This window comes from Chamaea fasciata, unplaced genomic scaffold, assembly GCF_029207755.1.
Source record: "Chamaea fasciata isolate MVZ Bird 193981 ecotype frontalis unplaced genomic scaffold, bChaFas1.0.hap1 SCAF_7, whole genome shotgun sequence".
Taxonomy (NCBI): Eukaryota; Metazoa; Chordata; class Aves; order Passeriformes; family Sylviidae; genus Chamaea; species Chamaea fasciata.
Genome location: NW_027094092.1, coordinates 36,165,483 through 36,183,055, shown reverse-complemented (window position 1 = coordinate 36,183,055; position 17,573 = coordinate 36,165,483).

Genomic DNA, 17,573 nt, shown 5'->3' with positions numbered 1-17,573 from the left:
GTTGGAGAGACAGAATAGGCTTTTCTTTTGTATATGTATCAGAATCCTGGGCAAAGGCAAACATACATCTCTTCTGGAAATCTACTGTTTGTGCATATGTGTTGTGGTTTTTTCACCAAAATTGTATGTGGCACTTCTATATTTTTTTTCAGTGTGAAGAACACAAAACAGCCATTATTTTCCTAATAGGTGCTAATTGCCTTCAATAGATACTGATCTATATTCTTTTGCCCAGTGTTATGAATCCAGTATTTAATCAGGTGAAACTTCATTAGGAGAGTTCAGACTGAGCTTATAGTAAATTAATAAAACAGTAAACATTTACTTCTAAAACTTGGATTCTAAGCTAGGACTCTGAAATGGGTTGTAAATGCCTCTGACAAATACTTTACATACTACATTAAAACACATATGCATGAAAATAGTCAGTTGAGCAAACATGTCTTAAAAGGTGTTGCCAAATAAAAGCCTGAGTTATTATCCACCTACAATAAACAGGAAAAAGATCTTTTGTTGTCATTGTAAGATGAGTTAATGGATTCATATGAACACATTTAAATGCAAATCAAAATTTATTCATGTAATAGAATTTTTGACATTATGGTGTACACATCTCCTTTTCTAAGGTAATTTCTACCCAAATTTTGGAGAAAAATTTGCAATACCTTTGGATTTAAGTCCTTGGTGTGAAGAATGTGCTTTGGAGCTGGACAACAGTGAGGAAATAAAACTGTGGAATATATCCTCTAGAAACCTATTGTTCCTGCACATGTGTTCAATTTTTTCACCAAAAGTGTATGTGGCTCTTTAGCCTGCGTGAAGAATGCAGAACAGCCATGTCTTCATAATAGATGATAATTGCCCTGAATAGATATGCAGTTCTATCCTTTTGCCCTTTTTTGGTATCAATTCAGGATAACAGGCCTGTTCTTCCCACTGTCCATCTGTAGATTTTACACACTGCAGTCAAGACAACTACAGAATGGAAACAGCTTAAATGCATATACATTTATGGGAACTGTCCCAATAGACAACAACATAGGCATTTTTCTCATTTGATGTCTGAAAAGTATGAAAGTGGTTCTTTCATATGTAAAATTTTAAAATAGTTATCACTTATGAACATTACATATTTACCGAGCTAACACAACAATCAGTGCTTCCACTATAAGCTTTTTTCCTGCCTTTCCAGTTCCATACACGTGCACACACTCTCACTAGCTCCACGTCAAATGGTCCAGCAACTGGCTGAAAGGCTCTGCCAGGAAGGTTTTGTTGCTGAACAGCTGCTCTCCTCCTTTAGCGTATTCATGAGCCTGCCAACTTCTTCCTTGTCTGACAGTGAATCTGTTGTGCACATGAAAGAGGTGAGCACTCCTCTCTATCTCTGAACACGTGAATAAGAGAAAGTACAGTGTTTACTAGACACTAGGTATCATCATTGCCATTTTGTTTTCGTATAATCTAATCCTTCTTTACCAAGTTTCATCTTAATAAGACTGAAAGGAAAACAATCATGTCAAGTTATAGATGTATTTGTGAACTATACACCTTATTACATCAAACAACCAATATCACATCACATTACTTTTGCAATTAGGGGAATTTTTCTTTTTAGTAAAACAGAAAATTAAACACATTTCAATCATTCTGGGTGCTATGAGATACATCAAGAATTTAAACTGTATTCATAACTTTAATGTAGACTTTCCTATGTAAATAATTTAAATTAGAGGAAATACAATGATTATATCCTGTTAAAAAAGCAAGATGTTTTTTAAAAATCAGTTACTCTTCAACATCCACGTGTTTGGAATTTTGTGCACTGTAGCAATAAGGAAAAGTAAGTACATTCCCTGAATTCCTGCCCACAAAAGTCATCTCTTCTCCTAGGATGCTCCTTGAACTTCTATTTTGCCTGGTAAACATATCAGATTTTTTAACAAAAGGAGTAAAATTATGCAGGAAGTGGTTTACAGGATGAAAAATTTTAATAAATATTATTTGCTCATAAAATATATGGAAGGAATTTCAGAATTGCTAAATGTAATTTAATATAGTCCAGAAGTGAAGTGATTAATATTTTATAGAAATGTCTGTATTTCGAGACACATTAATCACACAAGATTGCATTCAGAAAACTGACAGGTTGGTTTTGCTCTTTGCTTTAAAAAAGAACATTTATTCTCACTTTTCTAGGAGTATCATTTTAGCTTTGTCTGAAAAATAAAAGTAACAGTTCATATCTATTTCAAGTTAAATGCATTACCTGAAAGACTTAAAGAGTTGATGGGACAGCTAATGGTTGCCTCATTTCAGAAGCTTGCCAGCAGCAGGGCAGGCCATTTTTGCTGAGAAACACCCTGCAGGAATCCATTAGTGCCCTTAGTCTCAACTGGGTTCAACTAAGTCTTCTGTTTAGTCAGTGGGATGTTTGCCAATATCTCCACTAGGCTCCAAATTTCCCATGATGCACATATATGATTCATTAATATAACAAGATGCATGCAGTATGTGACAAATAATCCCCAGCAGAGCTGAGCCAAACCTACATCTAGGATACAGATAGAAGAAGAGCCTTTTCCCAGTACTTACAAGGCTTCCCCACCTGACATTGGGGTGTGCAACCCATTGTGGCCAACAACAGAAAAAACCAACTTTTTCCACAGGCAAAAACCCTTTCTCCACTAGGAGAGGTAACCAGATTCTCTTTCCAAAGTTACAATATTCAGCAGTAACTTCAGATGTCACTAATGTTCTGGTTTATTCATCATTTGAATAAATGTAATCTGTCAAGCCAGTCAAAGGAGGTGGTTGTTCCACTCTGCTCTGCACAGGTGCAGCCTCCCCTTGAATATTGTGTGCAGTTTTGGTCATTGCAGTATAAAAAAGACATTAAGCTGTTAGAGTGTTGTGTGTCCAAAGAAGGGCAGTGAAGATGGTGAAGGGCCTAAAGGGGAGGTTGTGTGAGGAGCAGTTGAGGTCACTCGGTGTGTTCAGTCTGGAGGAGACTGAGGGGAGACCTCATTGCAGTTACAGCTTCCTGGTGAGGGGAAGAGCAGGGGCAGGCGCTGATCTCTTCTCTGTGGTGACAGTGACAGCACCTGAGGGAATGGCCTGAAGTTGTTTCAGGAGAGGTTTAGCTTGGATATAAGCCAAAGATTCTTCACCCAAAGGGGGGTGGGCACTGAAACAGGCTCCCCAGGGGAGTGGTCACAGCACCAGCCTGACAGGGTTCAAGAAGTGTTTGGACAATGCTCTCAGGGACAGGGTGTGACTCTTGAGGTGTCTTGTGTAAGAGCTGGACTTGATGATCATTGTGTGTCTCTTCCAACTCAACATAATCTGTGCTTCTGTGAAGTGATTGTTCTCCTGTGTTAGGCAAGCTTTCTCCTTGGTTCTTGTTGGTTTTCTAAAATACCATAGTCATCTTCTTAATTCTTCTTTTAAAAATGCATTTTTGATAAATATGCCAGATGAACATAAATCTGTGGTGTGTTTTGAAGTACAACGATCTTAGGGCATTTTAGTAACGTATATATACTGTTCTTAGAGTCTTTTACCTTTTAATCTAAATATCTGTAGTTTAATTCAGTTCGGAGTATTTGTTTATTTCTATATTATGGTCTAACTGAGCATTCTCCATTTTTTCTCATTCAGATTCCTTGACTCTTCATACTACAAATAGAGCACTACCTTGATACGGATATACAATTTTCATTTTATTTCTTTGAAATGCAAGCTTTTTCTTCCCTATTTTCTAATTAGAATTCTCCAATACATACTCCCTGAGACTGAAGAATTAGGTCCAGGCCTGGCATTAAAAAGTGTAAGCCCATATCTAGACACAGCCAGCCTGGGAATTGCAGCAAAAACTCACTTGCACTTCCTCAAAACTCAAAGTGGTGTATAATTCTGATCATTAAGCCATTCTGATAGTGGCACAAGTAAGATTGTAAATTATTCAGCGATAAGACAAAGTATTAATTTATAAGAATATTCCCTATTGCTGGGATTTTAAAGTGAGGTAGTTCAGCTGTTCAAAATCTCTTGCTTCTCCCCACAATTAAGATTTTTAGTGAGTTGATGTCACTTTTGATATACCCTGAAAATAATGCGGGGTTTTTTATATGGTGCATTTTGGAAATAAATTAATGGACAGGTGACAGAAATACAGTTGTGAAGAACTGCTTTACTCTGAAGGTTTCCTCAGTTCAACCCCATACACTAAGGGTCCTTTGACTGCTTGCTGCTCTTGCACTTTAATATGTTGGCAGAGTCGGCAGAAATTGTAGAAGTACTAGGGAAAGCCAGCACAAAGTAATGTAAAGAAACCTGCTTTTGCTGTAAATTAAATTTCCATTTTTCTAAAAATAGTAACAGTATTTGCACTGATCACAACATAGACCAAAACCCTCTGATTGTCAAATCCAGGTCTTAGGACCAGAACTATTAAATAAATGGATCAATTCATATATTAAAAAGGAGCAATGTCTTAAAGTTACGTGTTAAGTATTTTAACAGCACCATCGATATCAGCTTGCAAATGACCATGAGCCATCCCTGTCATAACATTTAGTCAATTTGGACTAAATTATCATTTCATTTTAAAAGATCAGACATTACTGTGGATGAGTAAAGTAAAGCTATGTTCCAAAGTTCTCCAAACAAATTTTAAAGCTTTTTCAACAGGTATTTCTTCTAAAATGCTAATGAAAATCAGATTTCTGTTGGGATTTCTGAAGTTCTTCAAGGATCTTTGCTGAGCAAAGAAAACTTATTTTTATAAAGAATAAACATATCACAAAAGGAATTTTTATTCTTGTTTTTTATCACCTCCAAAAATTATACAAGCCTGTAAAATCACATTCTGATACTGTCACTTCTAGCAGGTTTTACCCAGTATTTGACATTGACATAGTTTTCGCAACTTTATTTTCAAAAATAGAAATAGTCAATGTCTCAAAAAAGAAAAAAAAAAAGGCTCAAGCATAACCTGCCAAAGATGGCAGCACAGAAGTACAGAGGAAATAGCAAAACACTTAACTAAAACTTTATTTGAACTCTAATTAGGACAGTGTCCTTTTATTTGTCAAAGAAGTGGTTAGCACAAGAACTTACTATTTCCTCCTCATAATCTGCCAGGTAAATAGTAAGAAACATTTTCTACTATCTCCAGATTCCCAGAAGAATGTGCATATTCCTTTTGTATGAGGACTTTTCAGTCATGATGTAGAAATGTAACCTTTTTTGCTCCTACTCATGGTTTTTATCTGAGTTAAAGCCTCCTATCAGTACAAAATGCTCAGTTGCTGCTTTAGAGAGCATTTCACCTGTGATTCAGACAACTGGGTATTTTAATTTCAAACCTTTTTTTTTTTTTTTTTTTTTTTTTTTTTTTTTTTTTTTTTCAGCCCCATGGCCTGGCAGTAGGGCTCTGTCCGTGACCTACTGTCACAGCAATATAGCAATATTTGTCATGTTGAATTTTTCAGTCTACTAAGCCTGGATTGAAGGGGATCTCAAGGTGCACAACTGACAAGGCTGAGGAGACTTTCTGGCCTTGTTCCAGGCAATCCCTGGAAGGCAGCAACCAATGGCTTCCCCTTCTTCCAGAAGCTACCTGAGGTCAAACAAGCCCCTGCACAAGGTAGAACTCTTCCATAAAAGCAGAAAAAACTATAGATATTGCAACAGATCATGGACTGAATGACACTCCTGGTTTACTCTTCCATCCCCAAAGTAATCTTGACAAGTCTCCTTGGCAGGGATAGCAAAGAGAGGTACAAAGTTGCCTTTGGGGCATCTTAGTTTTCCTTCATGCCAAAGGTACTCTTAATAGCACATTTAGAAATGCATTGGAAATACTTTATATCATTTTAACATGCACTGGGAGTCTGTCAGAAAGATGTGGGGATTGCATCTGAAAGGTCTACAGACCTAAACCATTCCTTTTTTAATCAGGACTTCCTTACCTGGCAAGGTGATTTAGAAAAACGATCAAGGTTCATGGCAAATAATGTCTGAATACAAATTTCAGTGCACTGGTTTAAGGTAATCTTTATACAGGCAGGGAACTACCCTCAATTATCCACTCTAGCTGACCCTGTCTTAAGCTAGGCATTGTTCCAGACCAGTCTAGACACCCCTTCTAAACTGCATGATTCTCCAATTTTACAAATATGCATCAGTACAATAACATTGCTAGCTCATCTGAACTCATGTTTGTGATGAAAGTACTAGAAAATCTGTATACCTGTTCAGAATTTGCATTATGAATCAGAAAGGCTTTGGAAATGCATTGTAAGCTTGGACAAAAGTTTGAAAAGCCTATGTTGCCCTGTATGTTTTACTTCTCCATCAGAGTACGAGCTGTCTTGCTTATGCTCTCTATTTGCTTGCACTGGAGACTTTTATAGTAAAGGACCCCTTAGTCTAGTAATTAAGAGAGTTCTCAAGTAATCAAGAGAATAGTGATTACAGGTTGCTGATGTTTTTATTTTAGTAATCAATTCATTTGATGTGGTATCTGTGCTATGAAAGGAGCTGAAACCAGACAATACTGTTCTCTGGCCTTAAAAAGTCAATGAATGTGGCCAATACAATTCAACATCAAAAAATTCTCAGCAATCAGCCACAAGTGCTGGATCAGTTGTTGCAGGAGACTAGAGCAAGTGTTTCTCTGTTGATTTTTTACATCCAAAGTTCACCCTGTCAGAATCGTATCTCCAGCTTTCATTTCCAGAGAAGAACAAAAATGGAACACAGTGCAGATAGGAAATCACCCAGTAGAATAAAAGATTTATTTTGTGGCTAAGCATTAGAATAGTGGCAATAAACATTTACAACAGACTAGTCCTGCAAAGACTTGACAGTCCATGCCAGCTGGAGACTTTGCTTCACAGCAGAGTTATGGAATTTCACACTCTACTTCAATTTATTCATGCAAAAATGACTAGCCTTACCATTGCACCACAGGACTTTATTGTATTTTACTGTAGATATTTATATTCATTTAGCTTTGTTCATTATTGTGACAGTGTAATGTATACTTTTGAATATATTAATCACAGCTGTAATGGGACATAAAGGAAAGCAAATATGTTCCTGTAATAATGTATTGGAAGTTTAATTTCAATTTAATATACTCTAAAATCAGATAAATTATAGATACAAAGCACTTAATTAAACTGATTACTCTGGCTATACCCATTCTATCTCTTTTAACAGCACACAGATGCACATATCATTTGCCAGACTCAGTCCAGTGCCCTGGCCATGACAAAGCCCATAATAATGTCCATATCATGCTTTGGAAGGAGCACCATGAACTATCCCACAGGTCTCTGCAATCTACAAACATAAGCTTTTATACTGTGCAAGGTTCAGTAAACTCTGACACCACAGACATTGTTGTGTTAAGAGTAAGGATAACTTTTCTTTTGTGTAAAGAGGAAGAAAATTTGACAGAAAATAAACCCCCTTACATTTCAGCTGGTCCTCAGATGTCAGAGTGGCTGGGCATCACTGGGCTTACATCCTGAGTGACAGCCAATTCAACACTAAGCAACAGAAATGCATTCCTTCTTGCCAAACTTTGTTATTTGGTATTTTCCCAACAGATATCTCCTGTGATCACCCCAGTGTGCTTTATATAACCTAGATCTCTTTTTTTGGTGTCCTTCAGGCTCCATCCTGAAACTGAGGGGCTGCCAACCTACATTAGGGCCACCCTCCATCTCCACCAGAGGTACAGGCAAAGGGAAGGGATCCAGCATGCCCTACTTGATCCATACCCTCACACAGGAGAAGAGCAGACCTGCCTCTCTCTGTATACCAGGCTTTAGGTGTAATCCAAAGTAGTCTCATCTTTGCAGAGGGCCAGGCATGAACAAAAAAAGATAGCATGAACCATACAGCCTTGCAATTGCCAGAAGTCTTTGTTAGCTAGTGCTGAGCCTGGACAAGGGTTAAACTTTCTCTCTGCAGAAAAACTGAGGAACGTACTTTCATTCTCACCACTTTAAAAGATACTCCTACTGCCAAGTTAGCAAGCCAGTATAGGATTTCTGCACAGGGTGCTTCAGTGTTTCCTCACTTTCAAGTGGCTTAAGTGCCATGAGCAGCTATCTAATCAAGTTCACCTTCTCCTGTCCAGGTATTCTGCCCCTTTTCACCACACGTAAGGTGACACTCCTTTCACGACACCAGGGAGACATTCCTGATTTCAAGTTGTATGATATGTATACTGCCTGCCCTGCAAATAGTACAATTCTTGAACTATGGACCGTATGATCCTTACTAGTCAGTCAGGGTCCACACATGAAGTTACCAACAACACTGCCTTCCCAAACTTCCTTATTCTCGAGGATACAGATTTGTGTACTAATGGAGTGCTTTACCTGGCAGCATGAGGAGCTAGGAGACAAGTGGGTGGGACACAGCGCTTGTCTAAGCCTGGCACATAACCCTGCTGTTGTCCCTTTGCCCGAGATCCCTTCTGCAGAATGAATGCAGCAGTTGCCATTTTGTCCTGCTGTCCCAATGGGTGGCAGAAAAACCCTTTTTCCTTCCTAGAGTTATTACATATTGTGCAGAGCCGTACCTTGTTTAACTATAAAGCTTGTCAATGCAGAGGAGAAGTGACCAGAATGTGACAAAAATCGTGAATAGAGAATCCTCAGGGAGAATGATTTTGACCTGTGCCTCAACAAGTCCATGAGTTGAGCCAAAGCCAGAAGGGGGAGGTCCCTGAGAGATTGTCTGCTTAGGGTGGGGAGGGCCTGATCAGAACCAGATCACGCCATGTAATCATAACAGAGTTCTGCCAGGTAATTGTTTACCAATCTGAGTGGTGTGTTTGCTTTCAGCAGTTACGTAGGGCAACTTGAACAGGCTGCCATGGCAGCTAATCCAGGCTGGTATAGAAAGGGGAAAGAAGATTGTGTGTACAAGTCACTTGCAGATGCCTGGGAAGGTCTATGTCCCTTGAGAAAGAAATGCCTTCCCACACTGTATTCATAAACTAACTGGTCACAGGACTCAAAGGTATGCTAAGTTTGCTGATGAAACAGTTAGGAGGAGCTGTTGACTCCTTCAAAGGCAGGGGGTCTCTGCAATGAAATCTAAACAAATCAGAGGGCTGGGCAATCACCAACCATATGAAATTTAACAAGGGCAAGTGCTGGATTCTGCACCTGGGATGGGGCAATCCTGGAAATACAAACAGACTGGGAAATGAGAGGCTGGAGAGTAGCTCCACAGAAAGGGATCTGGAGGGTCCTGGCTGATGGCAATTGAATCTGAGCCAGCAGTGTCCTGGCAGCCTGGAGGGCCAACCCTTTCCTGGGGTGCATTGGGCCCAGCATCACCAGCTGGGCAAGGGAGGGGATTGTCCTGCTCTGCTCTGCTCTGCACTGGGGCGGCCTCAGCTTGAATATTGTGTCCAGTTTTGGGTGCCACAGTATAAGAAGATATATTGGATAGGATAGGATAAAAAGGATATTAGAGAGCATCTAAACAAGGGCTACAAAGATGGTGAAAAGTATAGAGAGGGAGCATACAAGGAGCATCACAGAGGTCATTTGGAAAAATGAAAAAACATTGCTGATAAAAATGTAGCATGATTTTTGCATGATTGCAAAAAAAGGTTTGCCCACAAACTTCAGGTCAGACTTGTCTCTCTCTCTCCATGTGCCTGCTGATACCTGTTCAAACTGGGCTGTAGGTTATGGATGTTAGCTGGACAGTAGGAAGAGAGCACATCTGATGCTGAGAAAGGACAGATTATTTTGCTTTTCTGCTCTCATTCCTCATCATGGGAATGATTTGTGTTTGCCAGAAAGAATTGGCAGGGGTAATGAAATGTTAGCTTGAAGTGAAAAAACACAGGAACCTATAGCAGAATGTGTTCAATCACAATTGGAACCAGAAAGGCCTTCCGAATAACTGTATTTTGTTTGAAGAAAGCCATGTTAATTTCTCGTCTACATGATAGGCATAGCTGTAGCAAAGGCCCAGATAAAAACAAATTTCTAGTCTCTGCTGATGTTATGTGAACAAGGTTTCAAAAACACAACACCAAGAAAATCATGCTATGTGAAACCAATGCATATAAATCTTTTATATTGTATATATCCTCCCTGGGATGAGTAAAAAGGATATGTGGTATGTCTAATGTACTGCTGAATTGAATATTCTTTTATATGTATTCACTAGCAGACAGGTAGAGCATACTGAATTTATAAACTGAATTTTGCTTTTCAGGCTTATGAGCTCATAATACATCTGTAAGAAATGTCCACTGTAAAGATACTGGAAACACACTTTACAGACATGTCTTACAAATATGGCTTTGAAGTTAAGAAAAGTATGGAACAAAATGGTACCTTTTTCAAGTTCATCATTAGTAATTTTCACCAAAGTTTTTTTTTAAAGGGGTATGAATAATTTTCTGGACATTCCAAAAACTGATATGGCTCAGCTGTATGACATTCCAGTTAGTAACAGTTGTGGTTGGGGTGTGGGGGGCTGGTTCTTCAGATACTGTTATAATAAGGTAACGTATTTATAACAGTAAAAGTAGTACTTTTTGTAGGCTAGCTCTAAATAGATGGCAATTGACACAGTAAACTCTTGAAAATGATCTTGAAAGTTCCTTGAAGCTGGCTCTATCAGAGAGAAAAAAAACTGACAGAAAGAGAGGGTTCAGAGAGGGGCTAGAGATAAGAAACTAAATGAAAAATGAGCAATGATTGGTGCAGGAATCCTCCAAAAAAGTTAAATGCTGGGTTCACTGACCTGCTCCTCTGCTTGATTCCTACCTTTTCCCTGAAAAGCCCCTGAGTTTTCCCATGTTTTCTGTTGCAAAGACAGAAATCCCATTAGCTTCTTCTTGCAGACTCTTCTTTAGTAACATCATTCTGGTTGCATTTGCAATACTTTTGTTGTGATAGAAGGTAGCATGAAAATGAAATGCAGAGGAGAGACCAACCCTTTGGACAGGTTGTTGTAGATTCAGGACATTAATTTTCTTTCTTCTAAGGGAAGCGTTTTGTTTTTCAGATGCAGCATTTGATTCTTTTTTACTGAAATAAACTCTCACAAATTCAAGTATTAAAGCAATGTTGAACTTAGAGCCACACTATCTGCACAGGATAGTTTTTTCTCTACCACATGCTTAGTTTTATCATTATGTTCACTGTTACTGGTTGGGTTTTAATCTTTGGTCAGATTAAAAAGTTTGATACAAAGTATTTTTGATTTTAATGGATTTCCATGACATTATTAAAACAATCACTCTAAGTGTTGATTGAGAAAGTCATAGATATTTCTCTTGGGAAATTTTTAGTAGCCTTCCAAATAATCCATCAATAGGATGTTCTTAATAAACATGATAGTTTATTCTCTTCTGGGGATTTCTTTCTAAGCTTTTCATTCAGGATGTTTCCAGAAGAGGAAGAAAGCTTTTAAAGCATCTACTCCCCCAGCACAACATTTATAATGACTGATATGCATCTCATGCTCTGAATGATAAAGAAGCAACTGCACAGTGATTTGCTCTTTTCTTCTAAAAATATTTGTCGTCTTTTATTTCTAGTCACGTGTCTCTTTTGGTAATACTCAAACTAATGACAGTGGTAACCAACTACCACCACTGACTTCTACCAGATATTTTTCCAGTGATGATAAAAATTATGCATATTTCTGGTTATCTAATTTAATATGCATTTTAATCTCTTTATGGTATAACTGCAACACTTGTTTTATTCACATGAACACATTTTTATTGTAGTTTTTATTAGATTCTGATGGCCCTGCCCACCCCATAAAGGAGAGTGCCACTGTATTTACATTGCAAAATATATGTAAATTTACATGCAGAAGATACATAGAATACATATCCCAGGGACTTCAGGGGATTGTATTCAAATAAACTTTTCTTCATTCCAGGGGAAAAAAAAATAATACTAAAACCATTAAAAGGTCCTTCAGGCAGATAAGTGTCTTCTAATTACATTAATATATATATTTGCATTGTTTTACTCAAATGCAATATATTTACATAGGATTAAGTTCTTCAGTTAAATAAAAGATCTGTGAAAGATTGTATACATCTCTTCAGTCCTATTTTACACATTTTCTTTCACAGAAAGAAAACACAAACTAGTACAACTTGTTCCTGTCACCACACTGTAGACAGGACAGGTGCCCAGAGCTTGGATCTCCAGAAGAAGGGCGTCCCCTGCCTTGATGCCAAGCGTGGCCCACCACAGGCTATGTGACAGTGCTGTGCTCTGCCACCAGTGCTGGCCAGCCCCTGGTAGTGTGGTGCTACAGCTAGGTGATCTGGCCTCACAAAAATGGCTGCAGATCCTGGAATTCAAACCATGACAATATGGTCACACAGGCCGAAAGCTCTCTTACTGCTCCCCTCCTGGCTTGCCAAGAGGGACAACTCAGGCATGTGTGGGGAAGATTCCGAGCTCCAAACCAGTGCAACGCACACCTGCTGCTTCAGGCACAAGCACCAAGGAGCAATGGACTTCTGCTCAGACATAGCTGATATCAGTTACTGGGACCACTGACTACCGTCACACCTTATCTATATGATCTGTCCCTCATTCCATACATCCAGCCTACTAGCTCGCAGCTGTAGGGTGAGTTGGGCCAGCTTACTGCGTCAGTGGATGTCTGACTCAACTAAAGCAAGACCTAAGCACAAAACAACTAAAATACTGGCAAACCAGTGAATTGTACTAAGTCACTTTTCAGCCTAGATTTCATACGTAGGATGGAGTGGAAACATCTGGGGCAGGAAGACAAACCAGGACTGCTGTTTGTGGCACCTGGCTGTAGGTGAACCGCCTGGTGTGTAACAGGCAGCAGCACCGCCCACTGAAGGGGGCCATGAGCGAACTGCTTACAGCATGTTTTCAAAGCACAGTTCAACAAAACCCCCCCCCCCCCCAAAATTCTCTAAGTTCAAAATGACCAGAAGTCAAACAACAGAAATTTAGTAAAGCTATTAGGTTGAAAAATAACAGAAATGCATTTACATAGCAACAAAAGCAGAATCAGAATAATTCAACAGAGGCTTTCATTAAATAAAAAAGTAGATTTAAAGCCAAATTCTCCCCCTTAGACAAAGCTGAAGTAGACCTAATAAATAATCTGGTAAACAACATCTTCCAACTATGCTGAAATTTTCACAATCTGTTGCAACCTAGAGAGAAAACCAGTGAATTTGTATAGCAGTAAATGGCATGTATGAGTGCAGCTTTTTCCAAGATGACATCACCTACACATAGCACTCACAATGCACGGTGCTCCTGTCTCAGGTCCTTGATTACACAGATAAGCTTCCAATCCCAGTATACACTTTTGGGTCACATGCATCCCACCGTATTACTCAGAATTTTGATGAAACACCTCAGTTTAGCAATAAAAGTCTGGTCACAGCCCTGGAAAAGAAAGCAAAGTTCAGTTTTAAAAACAGACCTGGTGGAAGGTTGTTCTCTAGCTACTTTTTTTTTCTAGTTTTTGGTTATTCAGAATATTTCTTGTAGAAGCAAAGAATTGTGACAGAAAGGAACTCATAATAATTCAGAAGCTTTCAAAAAAGGAGGAAGGGCCTTTCTTCTAAAACTGACAAATTTGGATCATGCAACCTTTTAGCATTTGATATTATCTTTCATAGCAGTCTTTGTTCTGGAGAAAATATTCCATGAACACTGAATATTTTAAGATACTTTTAAAACAAAATAAAATTAAATAACTGTAGGCATTTGATACAAGCTCCAGAGCCACAGAAAAACAAACAAAAACATTACTTCAATTCATGTTTACATCCCTCCAGTGGCAGGATAAAGAAACTCTCTTAAACAAGTGTAGTTTGCCTTTTATTTCTAAACAAAGAAATCTTTAGATCCCAAAACTTACACCCCTTCAAAGATGTCCTTGTAATTTTTCACCACAGTGGTTGCCCACTGTGATTGTCAACATCAGAGCCCAAGTCACTAGACCCAGGAAAGCACTCCTGGCAGAAAGTTCTTGACTCATCTCCCACAGCAAGTCAGAGGTGACCTTCACCCATGAGTTCCCTTGTAGATGACTGCTCTTTGGGACCATTCCATCAACTTTTACCTGGGCAAATCTCTCACAGACTTCCAGTGGACACTGTTTCATCTGCATAAGCACTTCAGGCTGAGGATCTGGATACCAGTATAATGCTTCACAGTGAACAGTGTCCAGTCATCCATTCACGAGTTCCCAGTGTGTCTTTCATTAGGATGTCTAGTCAGCAAGTCCAAGATCAATAAAGGTATTTGCTTGCCATTCAGTTTTACTACTATCGTCCCATGAAATATTTACTCTAGTTCCACTAACCAAACACATCTTGAAGAAAAATTGTGTATAGTAAAAACTTTGCTGACATAAAGGATCAATTTATAGGCATATATAAAGTTTTATTTAGTCACCAGAGCATGCAGCAAGGGTTTATGACTTTGGGGAAGATTTGATCCCAGGAGAAGTGCATGAGTGCGTTAGTGTGCTTTTGGGAATTACAATCCCAAACTCTTCAGCTTTACTTTGTAAAGCCAGGTGATGTGAGTGGAAAGGATACTGTGATTCAGAACTGCATAATGAGACCTGGGGTCTGTAGGAAAGCATTGCAGACTCTTTCTGTGACAGCCTTGTGTTGTCCTGGTTTGGGGTTAGGCTGCCAAAGAGTTCACTGCAGGTGTCTGTACAGCTATGTGCCACCATTGATACAGTGATGAATGTCAGTTCTTTGGCATTTCCAGCCCTCATCTTACTGCCTCCCTTTTTCCCCCTACTCTGTTTGAGCCATGAGCTTTGCATTTTTGTCTTCATGAATACACTAAACATATAAAATTTGCAAATAATCTGAGAGCTTTTTAAGGCTCAAATATAATTAAGATTGGAGTAAGAATACCCAGTTTATTGGTGCAGACTATATTGTTAAACGATCTCCATTTCTAAAAAGAGTGATTATGTACACTCATATTTGTTATATGCTTCATAATTTAAAAATCTATCATATTTGTGAGTAATTCCTTGATGATTAGAACCATTGAAAAAGAGAGTGGAGGTGGGGGACTATCATAAACCCAGATGGAACTTCCCTTGTGAATGTGAGTATAGGCTCTAAGGACAAATTTTGGAGCTTCCTGAGAGGTGTGGCACCTCCTGTCCTGTGAAAGCCCCACCACTGAGAAATTGTATATATTTTGTAGATGTGTATATTTTGTAGGTGTGTATATTTTTTAGGTGTTCAGCAACACAGGAAACAAAAATCACTATGGTTTTACAAAATGCCTGTATGCCTGCTTCCCAGTAAAATAACAGTACCAGACATGCAAATGCTTTAAAAACTATAATAGTACACTCCACAGTTAACTATTTAAGGCTTAAGTACCTGTAAAATCTGTCCCTTCCTGCCCAATAAATTTTAGAAAACCTTTTAGCTACGGAGATGGATTTGACTCTATGTTGTAGCTGTCAGACCAGAGCTCATATTCCAGCCATAATGCAGTAAATTTTCCCTCGTGTTAGTCTTCATACTGACACTTTGATAAACTAGACCTCCAGCTCTGTTGAGAAGTAGTGTGATGGTAATCTCTGGCAAACATTCACAAATGAAAAAGAGAAGTAGGAACACTGGTGTAGTGTATTGCTTCTCAGCATTAGGCAGAGCTCCTGCTAGAGACAGCTGGGCAGTTCATTGTACTTCTCTCTCCTTTGCACTCTCTCTCCCTCCTACCCTGCTTCTCAAACACACTTTTAATTTTGGGAATCAGAAATGTAATGAGATGCAACCCATAATTTAGTATAGTATTAAAGCAGGAAGGCTGAAATCAATGGTATCCCTCATTCTTTGGCATAAATCAAGAGTATAAATATATACTCTTATATACTAAGTATGAATATATATATAGGTCTGGTTTTCCAGACCTTCTATAATCACAATGAACCAGAAACACTGAGCTTGATCAAATCAAACTGTATATGTTCAAATCATTCTTACCAGTGATTCACGTGATTTATTTTATTTATGTCTTATAATGGCTTTTCTTGTCAAATCGCCTTCACTAATTATGTAGGATGTTAATTCAACATACTGAACTGAGGACCAGATCTAAACTTATTTCTTTGGTTGACCATTGGTAATACTTTTTATTAAAAAAAATCTTTAGCTGTCCTTTCCTCAATGTGTGATGCAATCAAGCTTCTCAGGTGGCTTGTAGCTCTTAGCATGCTGCTAATTATGACAGGTAACAGTGGTGACAGACACATTCCCCAGTCTTCCTTCCATCTTCCTCTCTATTGATACACACAGTTGAGGTACTGTGCCACTGACTGCTTCAAACATCAAAAAGAAGAAAAGAAGTAAAGCAGTAAAGAAGAAAAGAAGAAAAGAAAATAGGGGAAAAAAAGCAAAAAGAAGCAGAGGATTGTCTGGATAACTGTCTAAATAACTGTACATTTCGTGTGCTTGTTCCTTCTACTTCGCCTTGTAAAAGATGAGAATAAAACCCATGTACCGATGATATAAGAACCAGCATTTGTGGGACATAAGACTTGGGTTCTGAGTTTAGACTAATTTATGCTTTTATGTGTTCTTTGAATTAATTTCTAACTGATAGAAGCAACACATCAGAACCATGAAAAATGGCTGTAGAATAAAACTTTATGAAAGCATCTGAAAAGTGACTCAGCTGAACTTCCAGCTCTCCCATGCCTAAAAAATGTTTAAACATAACTGAAGATGCTGAAGGCAGCTATTACTGAGCTTTTAGCCATCTACATCTGTTGAGCATTTTTAAGTATGCCACTACGGTTCAGATTTCCTAAAAGATGACAACTGTACCATTTCTAACAGAGGGAAAGCCCTCCAAAGAAGACATGTTAGTCTGTATATGTGTGCATTCTTCAGTGAAGGAATTCTGGACTTGATGGAAGTCTTTTGGAGTGAGTTAAGAAAATGCTGGCTAGTTACAACAAATCTTGATCTACAACTGAAAGATTCACCATAGCTAACTTCGCTTAGCCTGATACTTTAACTAACCATTCACCACGAGAAAAATAAATGACAAATGAAAAAATCCTTAAAAGGTAAGAAACATTTCATACTTACCTCCAGTTAAAAAAAAAATAATATTAAAATAATTCAAATCTCTTCTATAATTCTTAGATAATCTTGCTCCACATCTCCCCTGATAGGAAAGAAAAGGGGCCTTTATTACTACAACTCAGAAGAAATAAGACTTTAAGAGCTAAGATGCATGCCTCTTAAATTTGTTGCAAAATAGTTTCTTTCCCCTGTTGAATCCTCAGTTTGGAGAAAAGGCAGAATTCCCACTTCCTGTGTCTCCAGGTTTCAGAGGGAATTGTGAAGATACCAACAGAGGAAAATAGGAAGAAAAGGAGAGTTTTTGCTCCATGCCTACTCTTGCTCAGCTGTTCCATCTCTTGTCAGAGATGTGGAGCTGGATTCTGATTTTAGCCACTATTCAATTAGGTCAAGGTAAGTTCACAATAACTTCACT